This window comes from Aedes albopictus, chromosome 2, assembly GCF_035046485.1.
Source record: "Aedes albopictus strain Foshan chromosome 2, AalbF5, whole genome shotgun sequence".
NCBI lineage: Eukaryota > Metazoa > Arthropoda > Insecta > Diptera > Culicidae > Aedes > Aedes albopictus.
The window spans coordinates 472,194,085-472,207,148 of record NC_085137.1 but is presented as its reverse complement, the minus strand read 5'-3'; the positions used below and the strand labels follow the sequence as shown (position 1 = coordinate 472,207,148).

The window sequence follows — 13,064 nt, the reverse complement described above, 5'->3', positions numbered from 1 at the left end:
TTGCCGAGCTGAAGGTTTCAGCAAACGATTTGCTGAAATTCAGCAAAATTAGCTGTCTTCATTAACGTTTTGCTGAAATTCAGCAGTTTTTCCGACAGTTCAGTAAAAAAAGCACTGTACCCTTCAGCTCGGCAAAATTAAGCAGTTTTACTGAAAACAACTATTTGGCGCGGAGGGCTAGAAAATCGCATAGGATTTTTTTTTTTTTTTGAAGAAGTGTCTCTTGAAGGAATTAATATCTAAAAATCACATAGAAAATTCTCTCACATTTTCCCTGACTTTCCAATAAACTTCACTGAAAATTCCAGGTCACGTTAATCGATGCTTAAGGGTCTACTCATGAGAAAAAAAATCCGTGACCTGGAATTTTCAGTGAAGTTTATTGGAAAGTCAGGGAAAATGTAAGGAAATTGTCTACGTGATTTTAGATGCACCAGATCTCTTTCCAAGAAATGTAAATTAAATTGTTTGATATTATTACAAACTCGATGAAACACGATGAAAAATAGATTCCACTGGTAACTTTATTAGGGCCTTAAGAAAGTAAACGTACAATAAAACATAAACTGTGTGAGGAATATCGACAGCTTTCCTTCAAAAATGTTCTTCATGCTAATCTAAGCTGGAAATTACTTTTGTCATTTTTACCAAAAAATCTTTAATTCTGATAAAACTTCATTCAGATTCTTTTAAAGAAAACACCAAAGAAGTCATAACAAGAGCTACTCCAAATATTTAGACACTGTGTCTGCAATTTCGTCACAAATCTGGCATGTGTGGTGTCGTAGATAAATTTAAAAAAAAAAAACGATAATGTAATCTGGCCGCCGAAAACCACAGAATTCATCCATTAGTTCTGCATATTAGATACGAATGTAAATGAAAACAGTGAAAGTACTGAAATCCTCCAAACATTTGTCCATAAGATCTCTATGAAACCTGTTTTCTCCGGAAATTTCTCTAAATTTCCAATGCCGATAAACTCACATAGAGCTCCTCTAGGATTTTTCTCGAAATAGATTTCACCAGATTTATTTTCTAGAACATACTTTTCAACAATGCTTTTCAAAGCGCCATCAAACACTATTAAAAATTCGTCAGGATTTCCTTTATAAACGCTACGTAATAATTGAAATCTGTCTTTGAACTAACATTTGTAGAATCTCAAAACAAATCTTCAGGATTTCTTGCAGATTATGTTTCGAAATTCTTCCTAAGTAATTTCAAATATTTATAATTGCAGCATAAATTCCACTTGAAGGACAGTCCTGTCTTCGCTATATAAGTTATACACCTTGAAATGGCAGAGACCTTTCAAATACTGTTAAGAGGTAAGTGAGCCAGTATTCTTTTTCATCGTACCAAAACTTCTCTGAGTATTCAAGAAAATCCTTGAGTATTCCCAGGTTTCAGGTTTTTTCCAGGTTCCGGTTCTCTAGTGGCACCTTAGAAGTGGTCCTTGAACACTAAATTGAAGAGTCACATTCTTAGATCTAACGGAAGCGTAGATCTAGAAAGAAACAGAAGGAGAACTAGGTAATCATCTCAGGAATATTTTTCCATGAGTTTTACAAAAAATGTTACCAAAAAATTAAAATAAAGCAACTATGGTCTATACAACAAATTACTGAGCATCTCAAGAATGGGCCGTAAATTCACCAAACATTATATTGACTTTTCCTTTATTCACAATGTTTCAAAATAGTTTCATAGAGAAAACTTAAGTTCTGATAGAAATACCTCGAATGATATAACGTTTGTATTCCAAGAGAATCCGGAAAAATTCTGAAACGGGGTGAGTATTTCTTTTTGGAATACGCTACAATATCTTTTGAAGTTTCATGAGTATCTTTGTTAATAGGGACAAACCGCTGCGGTTGTCTGCGTGATGGAATGTATTATGAAATTTCGAAAAAAAAAAAATAACCTAATAATGCCTTTGTGATTACGATGTAAAATACTAGCCACGCAGTGGTTTAAGCTGCTTAGCCAATCACCTCAATATTTTACACAAGAAAATAAAAGTGGCGAAGCTCTCAAAGTCAAAATCACAAATCAATAGCAAATTTTGCCAGGAAGCTACCAAGGATCCCGTCAACCGTCAAAACACAATCACATTTCAATTAGTTAGAGATTACAAAATCGTTTTCACGTTTCTAACAAACATCATTAGCTTCCGGATGTGCACTATCCTTGATCCAAATTAAAAAAATATATATATAGGGTATTGGTTCCCTTTTTAAGCATGTGGCTCCCATTTTCATCCCACGAAAAACAAAGGATTGAAGCGCTGTTTGTTTTGTTTCTTATTTTTGTATTTTTTGTTAGAAGTGAGCACCCATGAAAACAAAAAGAACGGAGTCAATCGGTGCCGTAATCGCTTGTTTTCGAATAGGATGAAAATGGGAGCATAAGATTACTGATGGCACACATACCCTACCCCAAGGATCGACTGCTTCTGCTATTTCTGCATTGACGCAAACAACCGATGACGTTTATGGGCCCATAATAAGCTATATTACCGATTCCCCGAAAGGCCATTTCCCGGTGCATATCGGTATGATAAACTCCTCCTCCACGTTGTTGCAAGTACAATCCATCACAATTATGCTCTGCGCTCACTCTACCACGGCGCGTGAAGCCCAACAGGTAGAGTGGAGGTCGAAGTAGTGAGTAGTGCAATAAACAAACCACCTCCCCGTCAGGTCGTCGGATAATCGAGTGTGGACTGTAGGTGGGTTTCGATATAATTTTCACTACGATGGTGGTGTATGCATGACACGGTGACGGTAGCAGTGTGGCAGAGAGTATACTAACTAGTCAAGGTTATAATTTCTCTTTTGTATGGTTAAGTTCAGTAGTAAGATTTCGAAAGGTGCAGCTGCCTTTTTAAACTTAAACTTTTTTCCAATGCAAACATTGCAACACTGTACCGTAATAATGTTCGTGATAAATTTATATTAATAACTGCTCCATACGAGCATATATTTAATGAATAACACAGCGTAACAAAAATTAACTATTGGTCTGTCTCAAGAGCAAACTTATGTGTCTCTGACAGATTTTGGCCCGCTGAATCTCCGAATACGGGCTCAGATTTGCTCTAGCACGTCACAATTTTGAGCTATACCTCAATTTATAGGATAAAATATGCGATTTTGGGCTTTTTTGACTCCAAGCCATTAAGCATGGAAATATTTTTTCTAAGCAACCAAAAGCTAAAATGGTCAATTAACATCTAAATTAACGACTCATGTAAAATATTTCATTTTACCGAATCGAATTTGATAGTTTTAAGCGGTTTATGTTAGGTACGATATTTCCCATACAAGTCACCCTCCAAAAGTTGCATGCAAGTTTTCATACTAACATAAAATGCTTAAATCTATCAAATTTGATTAGGTAAAACGAAATATTTTGCATGAGTCGTTAATTTAGATGTTAATTGACCAACTAACCTTTTGATTGTAAAAAAAAAATTCCGAGCCATTAATTGCAGTCAAAAAAGCCCAAAATCGCATATTTTGCCCTATAAATTGAGGTATAGCTCCAAATTGTGACGTGTTAGAGCAAATCTGAGCCCGAATTCGGATTCAGCGGGCCAAAATCCTTCGGAGACACATAAGTTTGCTCTTGAGACAAAAACATGTTGCGCTGTGTAATTGGTGAGCTCGTTTTATGTTATTTTTTACTCTAGAAAAAAGAACAAATCTCTTGTTTCAAAGCGAAGTTTGGTAAGCTATGGCTATGGCTCAAAGTATTGCACCGATTTTCATGAAATCGAATAATAAACATATATATCAGAAGCAATCCTGGAAAAAAATCCCCGGAAATAATTTGGAATAAGTTTTATAGGAAGTCTTGTATTAGGTATTGAAGGGGCATCTGAAAACCTCCTGGCTCCTGGATAATCCTTCTGTGTGGAACTTTTACAATACATGTATAATTGAAGAAAACCAGAACAGTTGCCACATTTTATAATACAGGGTCTGAAATTCAACAAATCATCGGCATATCGAAGGAATTTTTTAGTGGAATTCTAGAAGAAAATTCCTAAGCAATAACTTCGAACAATTCTGGCATATACTAGATTATCCAAAGGCAGTAATAAACTACCAGGAGACAGGAAAATCTAATTACAGGGGTGTGTCTGGCACTCCTGACCCATCCCTTGCTACGTCACAGAAACTGCACCTCCGAGTAGCCTTTTTGCGGTTGGGGTCATTACTGCACCAACAGTGAAATTGGATTTCTGCGTGTAATTTGATCTCTGGGCTGCTCGGCCAAATTGCGTTTTGTAATATTTGTATTAGCGTTTGAAATCCATCTATCCATCCCCTCCCCCATAGAGTTTTCACTCGTTTCGTTTGTTCTGTCCATTTGTGTTTGTGGTTTGTCAGTAAACTGGCGGATGAAAAAAACACCAGCAGAAATAACAACATGACCCCGTTGCGTTGTTCTGGCGATGAAAGTGCTTTTCCAACCCACCGACCGCCGCAATTGCACTCAATTTGATTAACAGTGAGCGGTGGTGGTCGACCATTCCCGTTTAACATTATTGCGTCTGGTTTCATCAGGATGACGACGTGTATCAATATGTCCGGTGCTGGGTGGTTGGTCGGTCGGTCGGGAATCGACCTTTGACATCCGTTGTTGTTGGTAATAAAAGCTCGGGCGTGTAGGTGTGGGATCCTTTGTGCCAACGTGCCAACGGATGAACGGGAAAAGTTATTGCTTTCTAAAAATAACACTTCATCAAACTCCGTGCTGGTTTGTTCATCCTGGTTAGGTAGGCTTATTTGTGTTAATCTTAAATGGAAGTCAGGTTGGACGTCTGTCCTGTTTATACGTAACCGAGTAGAAATAGATTCTGAGGCTCATGGCAGCGCAACCAGTGCTGAAAATGTCATTTCGACATATCTAAATTCAACCATACCATACATCTCATTTTAGAAGCTGAACCTGAGAATAAGGTACCGTCGTTGGGGGTGACAATGGGTCAGAGGGGCGAGATTGGGTCAAATCATTATCTGAAATATCTCATCCAATATTGCGAATATCAAATCAAAAATTTGATGGTGTCATCCTCGTAGTTGCCAGCAGTTCCTGCCGAAAAATTAGGTTTCTAGAGCAATTAGTTAATTTTTGTTAAATTATCGAAAAAAGCTTGAAAATAGGGCCTTTTTAAATGCTACTCTTAAGGCTCGATGAAACATCACACCTTTAAGTGGATTGGTACTTTTTAGAATCTCAAACTTATTTTTATCATAAGATATAGTTTTGGTAAGTACCAGAACTTTATTAATTTGCTTTGTTGTCAATGCGGAACAAATTCGGATCCTTTGACCCATTCTCACCCCAATGGGTCAATTTTCAAACACGAACTCTAAATATTTTTTCATCATTTGTGCATGCATTATCAAAGATTACATTCCAATGATCAAAGGTATTTTTCATACAAAGTAGCAAAAGTTCAAGAACAATGAATCTGGAAGTAAGCAATTTGGACCCATTCTCGCCTCACCTCAAACGATGGTATATGAAAAACTTGTGCGGCTAGACCTTTCATTTCATTTATTTAGTATTACATCAAATTCAAGATAAAACTGAATCAACAATATTTCTCCATAAAACGCGGTTCGTGGCAGCCGTTCTCCATCCTCTTTCACGCCCAATGCTCGCCAAGTCACGCTCCACCTGGTCCGCCCATCGTGCTCTCTGCGCTCCACGCCTTTTTGTGCCAACCGGATCAGTTGCAAACACCAGCTTTGCAGGGTTGTTGTCCGGCATTCTTGCAACATGCCCTGCCCACCGTATCCTTCCTGCTTTGGCCACCTTCTGGATGCTGGATTCGCCGTAAAGTGCAGCGAGCTCGCGGTTCATCCTTCTCCGCCACACACCGCTCTCCTGCACAACGCTGAAGATCGTCCTTAACACGCGTCGCTCGAAAACTCCGAGTGCTTGCAGGTCGGGTCTCTTCGAGCATCTTCCATGTCTCGTGTCCGTAGAGGACCACCGGTCTTATTAGCATCTTGTACATGGTACATTTGGTGCGTGGGTGAATCTTTTTTGACCGCAGTTTCTTCTGAAGCCGTAGTAGGCACTACTTTCACTGATGATGCGCCCTCGTATTTCACGGCTCACGTTATTGTCAGCCGTTAGCAAGGAACCGAGGCAGACGAATTCTTCTACCACCTCGAAAGTATCCCCGTCTATCGTAACATTGCTCTTAATTTTCACCCGCCTGTTTACATACTGCATTTATAAAAAATGAATTTCTTAAAAATAATGAAAGGGAAAAATATTTCGAAAACAGCCCAAATAACAATGCGACAAAATGCACTTTGAAGTTTCACGAAGTTCAGATAAAGTTCCGATGTAACTTTCTTGCTGCCTAAGATGCTACTTGGAAGTTCGTTGGAACCAAGTTCCTAGAAGTTCCGTTCAGTTGTTTTCATTAGCTTATGATTTTTATTTGTCATTTTAGCAACAACAACTTTTCATACAGGTTTTCATAGACATCGATCCTTTATGATAATTATGATGTTATTACAGAATGCGTATTGAGTTTTACGAAAAAAAAATGTTTGGCTAAAATACATAGGAGACAATTACACCATTCTATGACACAAGAACAGTAAGGATTTAGTTTGTTTTGATCAAATTATTAACGAAAGAAATAATCGACGAGCAGAAATCGATCAAGTCAATTAGGCTCTAATGAGTAATCGTACATAGTCAAAATTTGAATTCACCTGAATTGAAGTGAAAGTGATTGAATCGGATTTGAACCGGTAGCCGCTGTGTCAGAGCTAAGTTCTTTGCCGCAACACCACAATTGCGATGAAGTGCACAGCTGGTGAAATCTGACTTAAATCAATGCGCTGTCGACAGTTAGGTTTGCACACATGTACAGTAGCGAAGTTAACTTAACAGAACTTAACTATTTTGTGCTTCTATAGCAGAGCAGCGGTACGAAATCATGTTATCATACAGGTTGTGTGTGGTGAATCTGAAGGGTAAATTTTCGTTTTTTCATTCATTTTGAGAAAGTTCCGCCAGAAGCTGCTTGGAGAGCTATCCAGCTTCCTTAACTAAAAAAGAAAAATCTTGATTTTTTCCATGCTTACTTTCGAGCTCACAGTGTTTTTTTTTTCTAAACTTTTATTGAGGTGAAAAAGAGACTTTTTTCCTCCGAAATGTTGTGAATAAACTGTACCTGTAAAAAATGGTTTCAACTTGGATAAATATCACAAACCGTTCTAAAACTCGTATTTCACAAGAAAAATGAAAAATCTTGATTGTTTCCATACTTATTTTCGGGCTCAAAGTGAAAAATTTATTCTAAATAACCATATAGAAGCCATAAACTTCATCTTTTGAAAATAAATTCAAAATATCGTCCTGAACTTTACATGACAAAATCATGTTTTAGGGCATGTTTTGGCAGTGTTTGCTGAAAAATACTTAGACGAATAGTTCGTTCTGAAGCTTCTTAGAAAGCTATCCGACTTCCTTGTGTGCAGTTTCAAGTTCCTAAGTAACTTAACAATGAAGCTGAAAAGAAAGCTAAAGACCAACCTCTAACAAGCTGCTGCTAAGCTCATAAAATACCCGCTTATACGAACTTTTGGTTACTTATCAGGTATCAGAAGGCCGGCTCCAGAGGCACGTTATCCTCCATTTGGGACATTTGTGCCATCGCCAAAATAACAGCCTATTTCATCATCTACCTGAGGGAAAAGGAAGGAAAAAGGATTTGGATGGGGATGGGGACAGGTAGGGAAATAGGAAAAATACCCTGGAAGAGGGTACTAACGCATAAGCGTACCACAATGGGTTCAAACAGCGCCCTGAAAAGGGCACTGTAATAACGCATAAAACGAAAGAGAGCCTATAGCTCTTTACCACAGCGGGTTAAGAACAACAGAATATCCTGAAGATTCAGGTTTCTGAAGTCAGTTTCACTTAATAAGTGTTTACCGAATACTCGGAAACGCAGTTGCGCGAAAACTGGACAGTTACATATCAAATGATACGAAGTTCCATAATCGGATTCACAGCTATCACAGGCAAATGAATCAGCTTGCTGAATATTCGCCATGTGATAGCTGAGTCGGCAGTGGCCAGTCAATGCTTTGACCAGCATGCTGCAATTCTGATTAGACAGATTTGTTAGATACTTCGCCACCCGTAGAGATGGCTCAGCACTATACAATTTGGTTTGACGACATGACTCCAAACTATTCCAATATTGTCTGTGTTGAGTGACAGCCCAGGTGTGAATCTGAAGCTTAATCCAGCACTTCGATATCGGAATAGCTGGCTCAGGGCCAATGAAGTCATGTGATGCTCCAGAGCGAGCTAACTCATCAGCCAATTCATTACCAGCGATGGAAGAATGACCAGGTACCCATAGAAGGTGAACAGCGTTTGCTGAATTCAGCTCCTCAATTTGAGTTCGACAAGCGATAACTATCTTCGACCTGGAGTTGGCCGAAGCAAGTGCTTTAATAGCAGCCTGGCTATCTGAACAGAAGTATATTAGTTTGCCCATTACGTGCTGCTGAAGTGCTGATTGCACTCCGCACATTAGAGCAAAGATTTCGGCCTGAAAAACGGTGCAGTGTCTACCAAGTTAGTAAGACTGATACAGCCTTAGCTCACGAGAATAAACACCAGCACCTGCTCGACCTTCGAGAAGGGAGCCATCAGTGTAACATACGATGCCGTCTGAAATACTTCTTTCCAGATAACCAGATGTCCACTCTTCCCGGGAAGGGAATTTCGTGGAAAATGTCCTATATGGAAAATTACAAGCAATTGTAAGATCACTTGGAGCAAGAACAATTTTGTCCCAATTCACCAAAAGTGAAAATAACGAGGTGTGTGTTGATGAGCGGTTCACAGGAGTTTCCTCTAGTAGACCGAGTACGCGTAACCGGTAAGTGCAAGAAAGTGCTTCTTGTTTGAGATGAATGTGTAGTGGGGCAACGTCAAAGAGAACTTCGAGCGCTGCCGTGGGTGTTGAAGAGAACGCTCCGGACATCGCCATTAAGCACATCCTTTGGAGATGGCCTAATTTTGATTGGACCGTTCTCACTTCACCCTTTTGCCACCACACAAGACATCCATAAGCCAATATTGGCCGAACCACAGTTGTGTAAATCCATTTGATATACTTGGGTTTCAGACCCCAAGTTGTACCAAAAGTACGCCGGCATTGCCCGAAGGCCATACAAGCTTTCTTGATTCTGAATTCAATGTGAGGTGTCCAGGAAAGCTTGGAATCAAGAATGACTCCAACGTACTTTACCTGTTCAGTCACATCGATTTCAAAATCAAAGAGACGCAAAGGTCGAACGCCATTACGGTTTCGCCTTTCCGTGAAAAGAACAATAGATGTTTTACTCGGATTAACCGAAAGGCCATATTGGCGACACCAACCCTCAACTACCTGAAGGGCGTTTTGCATCAGGTCGAAAAGGGTGCTGATGCACATACCAACTAACAATGTTAGGTAGTCGTCGGCAAAACCATAAGTAGGAAAACGGCTATTATTGAGTTGCCTCAATAGCGTATCTGCTACGAGATTCCACAAAAGCAGTGATAAGACTCCCCCTTGGGGGCATCCACAAACACTCAATTTCCTAATCCCTGCTAGACGCAATGTCGAGAAGAGATATCGGTTTTTGAGCATTTGGTGAATCCAATTGGAACAGGCGGTCCGTAGTGTTATTCTTAGCCAATTGAGACAACCGCTACCCACACTACACAGCTATCTAGGCTGATCGAGAAAAGAAGTTAATATTGATGATCAACTTCATACGGACTCGAACAGCCGCATAAATTTGAGTTGACCATTTCAATGATTTTGATTAATTTTATTGATGATTTGGCCCGCAAGATCGACATCACTGCGTTCAATGATCGATGATTGTGCGCCGGATGGCGCCGTCGCGTCGCGCTGCTGCCGTCGTCGTTGTACTGTGGTGGGTGGTAAACATTGCCATCGAACTCTTGGTGCGGTTGAGACAAATTTGAATAATTTTCAAGTTTGAGTGAAAATATTTCTTTGTGGTATAGATAGTTCGAAAGAGAATTTTAATTGGAATAAATTTCTTTTCAAAATATTTTGCGTGAAGTGGAGAATTTTAGAGAAAAGGTAAGCGTCGATTTCTTTACGTAAATGTATTAGTGCAATACTGTGTAAAGCTGAATTTGGATGATGATTCTGAAGAAGCCATTTTGTGATGACACAAGAAAAGGCCTTAATGAGAGGAATTCCTGGAGTAATCTGCGAAGGATTTCTCATGAGAATATCTAGAAGCATACAGGCGGATTTTTTTTTAAAATCACTTGAGAAAAAAATTATATCATTATTATAAAATCAAGAAAAAACTTTCTGACAAGCTTGTGGGGAAACTTCTAGATCTTTGGCTGTTAAAAAAACACGAGAAAAATCTACAATGGAGCTCTGAAATCAACCATAGTTGATGGTGGTGACTTCAGGAACGCAGGAAAGTAAAGGATGCAATGATTCACTAGTGCTTCTCAAAGATTATAATCTCTGAACTTTATGAGAAATACCAGCAGTAGCTCATGCATAAATCCCAGAAGACACTCTGAAATAATCTTAGGAGAAAGTTCAGGGTAAATTCAGAAAAACTCTGAGAAACATCCCAGAACCAACACCGAAAGAAAACTTCAGAGAGAAGTCTCAGGAGAAACTCCAAGAGAATTATCAGGTGAAAATTTAAAAAAAAATCTAACAAGAACCTTTAGGAAATATCTCAGCTGAAACTTAGCATAGCATGAATACTTGCACAAATCGTGGATGGATTTGTGAAGATGAGCATATCCGTATATGTATTAACGAGATTTTTAGCCCTAGGCTAGTTATGAGCATCTACAATAACATAGACCCACTCATCTCCAGACACCTGGCCAAGTCCTTGCAAGCATTTTATAATTCGTATCATTAACTTAGAAAGCGTCTAGTACTGAAACAGCTTGCAATAGATGATAGGATAGTAAAAATAGCGAATTTTCAAAAGATGTAGGGTGTTACAAATCGAAAAGAGCTCATCAGGTTCCATCGGTCGCACCCACGCCTTGATTTCTTGCAATTATGGTTCCCAAGCTTCGATTTCCACTCCAGACGATGTAATGTTTCTCAAGGATGGTTTCTTCTTCGTATCCACTGGGAAATATCCCAGCTGAAACTTCTGTATTTTTATTTATTTTTTATTTTTATTTTTTTATCTGTATTAACGAGGGTTGAATATGCTAGTTCATCTCGGGATCCACGCTTCCGTTCCGAAGTAAGAACTCCCATTTTGTAAGTTTGTCGGGAGTGAGATTCGATCCCAGGTCCTCGGGGTGATAGTCAAGTGTTCTAACCATCACACTATGTCCGTTCCACATAAACTTATGTAGAAATCCATGCAGAAACTCTAGAATAAATCCCAAAAGGAACACCGGAAGGAATCGTGGCTTCAAAAGGAATCCCGAGAGAAACTTTAACAAAATATTCGCAACAATATCCGCGATATATCTTGAGGGAAACTCTTGTGGAGATATCGGGATAAATCCTACGGAAACTAGGAGCAGTACTGGGAAAACTTCTGGAAGAAATTCTGTGTGATCCCCGTAAAAATTCCAGGATAAATTGATCGGATTTAAGGAATCTTTGAAGATTCTCAAGGAAAAATCCCGGAAGATTCTCAAATGTTCGAATTTTGCAATAATCCTGGTAACAATCCGGAGGAATGTCCGGGGAGAATTCAACAAGAAATACCAAGACAAATTCCCTGAAAAAGATAAGGAAGGGATTTTGTGAGAAAACCTGGGAGGCATTTCAAAGATATATCCAAAGAAATTGCAGGAAAAAAAACCCTGGCGGAATTTCTAGAAAAATTCTTCTAGCCGATTTTTAGATGGATTCGTCAACACCACTTAATCGTAAACTGTTTTATTCATACTAATAAAGTAGTAAACTCTACTCTACTGCTGAGTAGATCTACAAGCAGTACAGTTCGCTACTTTTTATTCATACGATCCAATGTTTATGAAATTTCCTAGAGTATTCACGATATTCCATGAGTATTCTAGGTTTTTCCCTGTTAAATGAAATTCCCTGAGGATTCCCGATTTTCCAGGTTTTTTCAGGAGGTAGACACCCTACTGTAGAGATTTTGTTTAGCAATTCTTCCACAGGGATATCTGCAAAAAAAATCCAGGGAATCCTCTGTGAATTTCGTCGGGGGTATCTTTAGCAATTATACTTACTGTTGTGTTAAGCATGTTTTTGTCCCACCTCCGCGACCTACGACACAAGCTGGCGCCTATTGCTCACAAAAACGGGCCCTCACTATATAAGGAGAGACTTCTCCTTCTTATTAGAGGTATTTCAATGAACAAAATAAAGTAACACATTCTATACATTTTCATATTATTTTTGATTTTGAGCTTCTTTATAATACCTTTTTCATAGACAAATAGACGACTAAAGCTTCATAGGCAATAGACATGCAAATGACAAATATAATTCAAATCTCATTATCACATCCTCCATTGGTAATCTCTGAAAACTGGGAAGAATTCATTTGCTAAAGCTCGTCTTCAAGTACAACTAAATAATCCTACATTCGCCTAAGAAACGGCAAGACACGAAAAACCAGTCCCATATCACCACAAGCAGTCAAATCCTGACCACATTCAACAAAGAAGAATCCAGTCCCATCTCACTAGCGAAGCTGCATCATCAAAATGATTCCCGCAACCAAATCCACCCGCATCACCTTTCATCGTTTACACAGTCATTTGTTCGCCGAGAAGAGACAGAGGCACATAGGATAATCAATTTCTATTTACATACCATTTGAAACAGCTCCGGACTGGTCGTCGTCGACAAACTTTGGACGTCCGCGATGACTTTTGCTGAATGTACAGTACACACTATTCTACGTGTTCCGAAGATGGGGTGGACAAACGCAGAATCTCCTTTCACTACTCTTCAAAATGATATTTCCAGTAAGCTAATGGTGACACTTAAATCTCTA

General features: G+C 39.0%; 1 protein-coding gene across 21 annotated transcripts in view; it reads right to left on the bottom strand.

Moving 5' to 3' along the window:
• Nucleotides 1-13,064, bottom strand: part of LOC109414826 (supervillin) — a 1,049,091-nt gene that overhangs the window by 534,209 nt on the left and 501,818 nt on the right. Inside the window, exon 1 of one of the 21 annotated variants that reach the window (XM_062854061.1) lies at nt 12,881-12,940. The exons of the other annotated variants lie outside the window; for them this stretch is intronic. The gene's annotated coding sequence lies outside the window, so the exon portion shown is untranslated. Of the gene's footprint in view, nt 1-12,880; nt 12,941-13,064 lie in introns of those variants that run through there. 21 annotated transcript variants of the gene reach the window in all.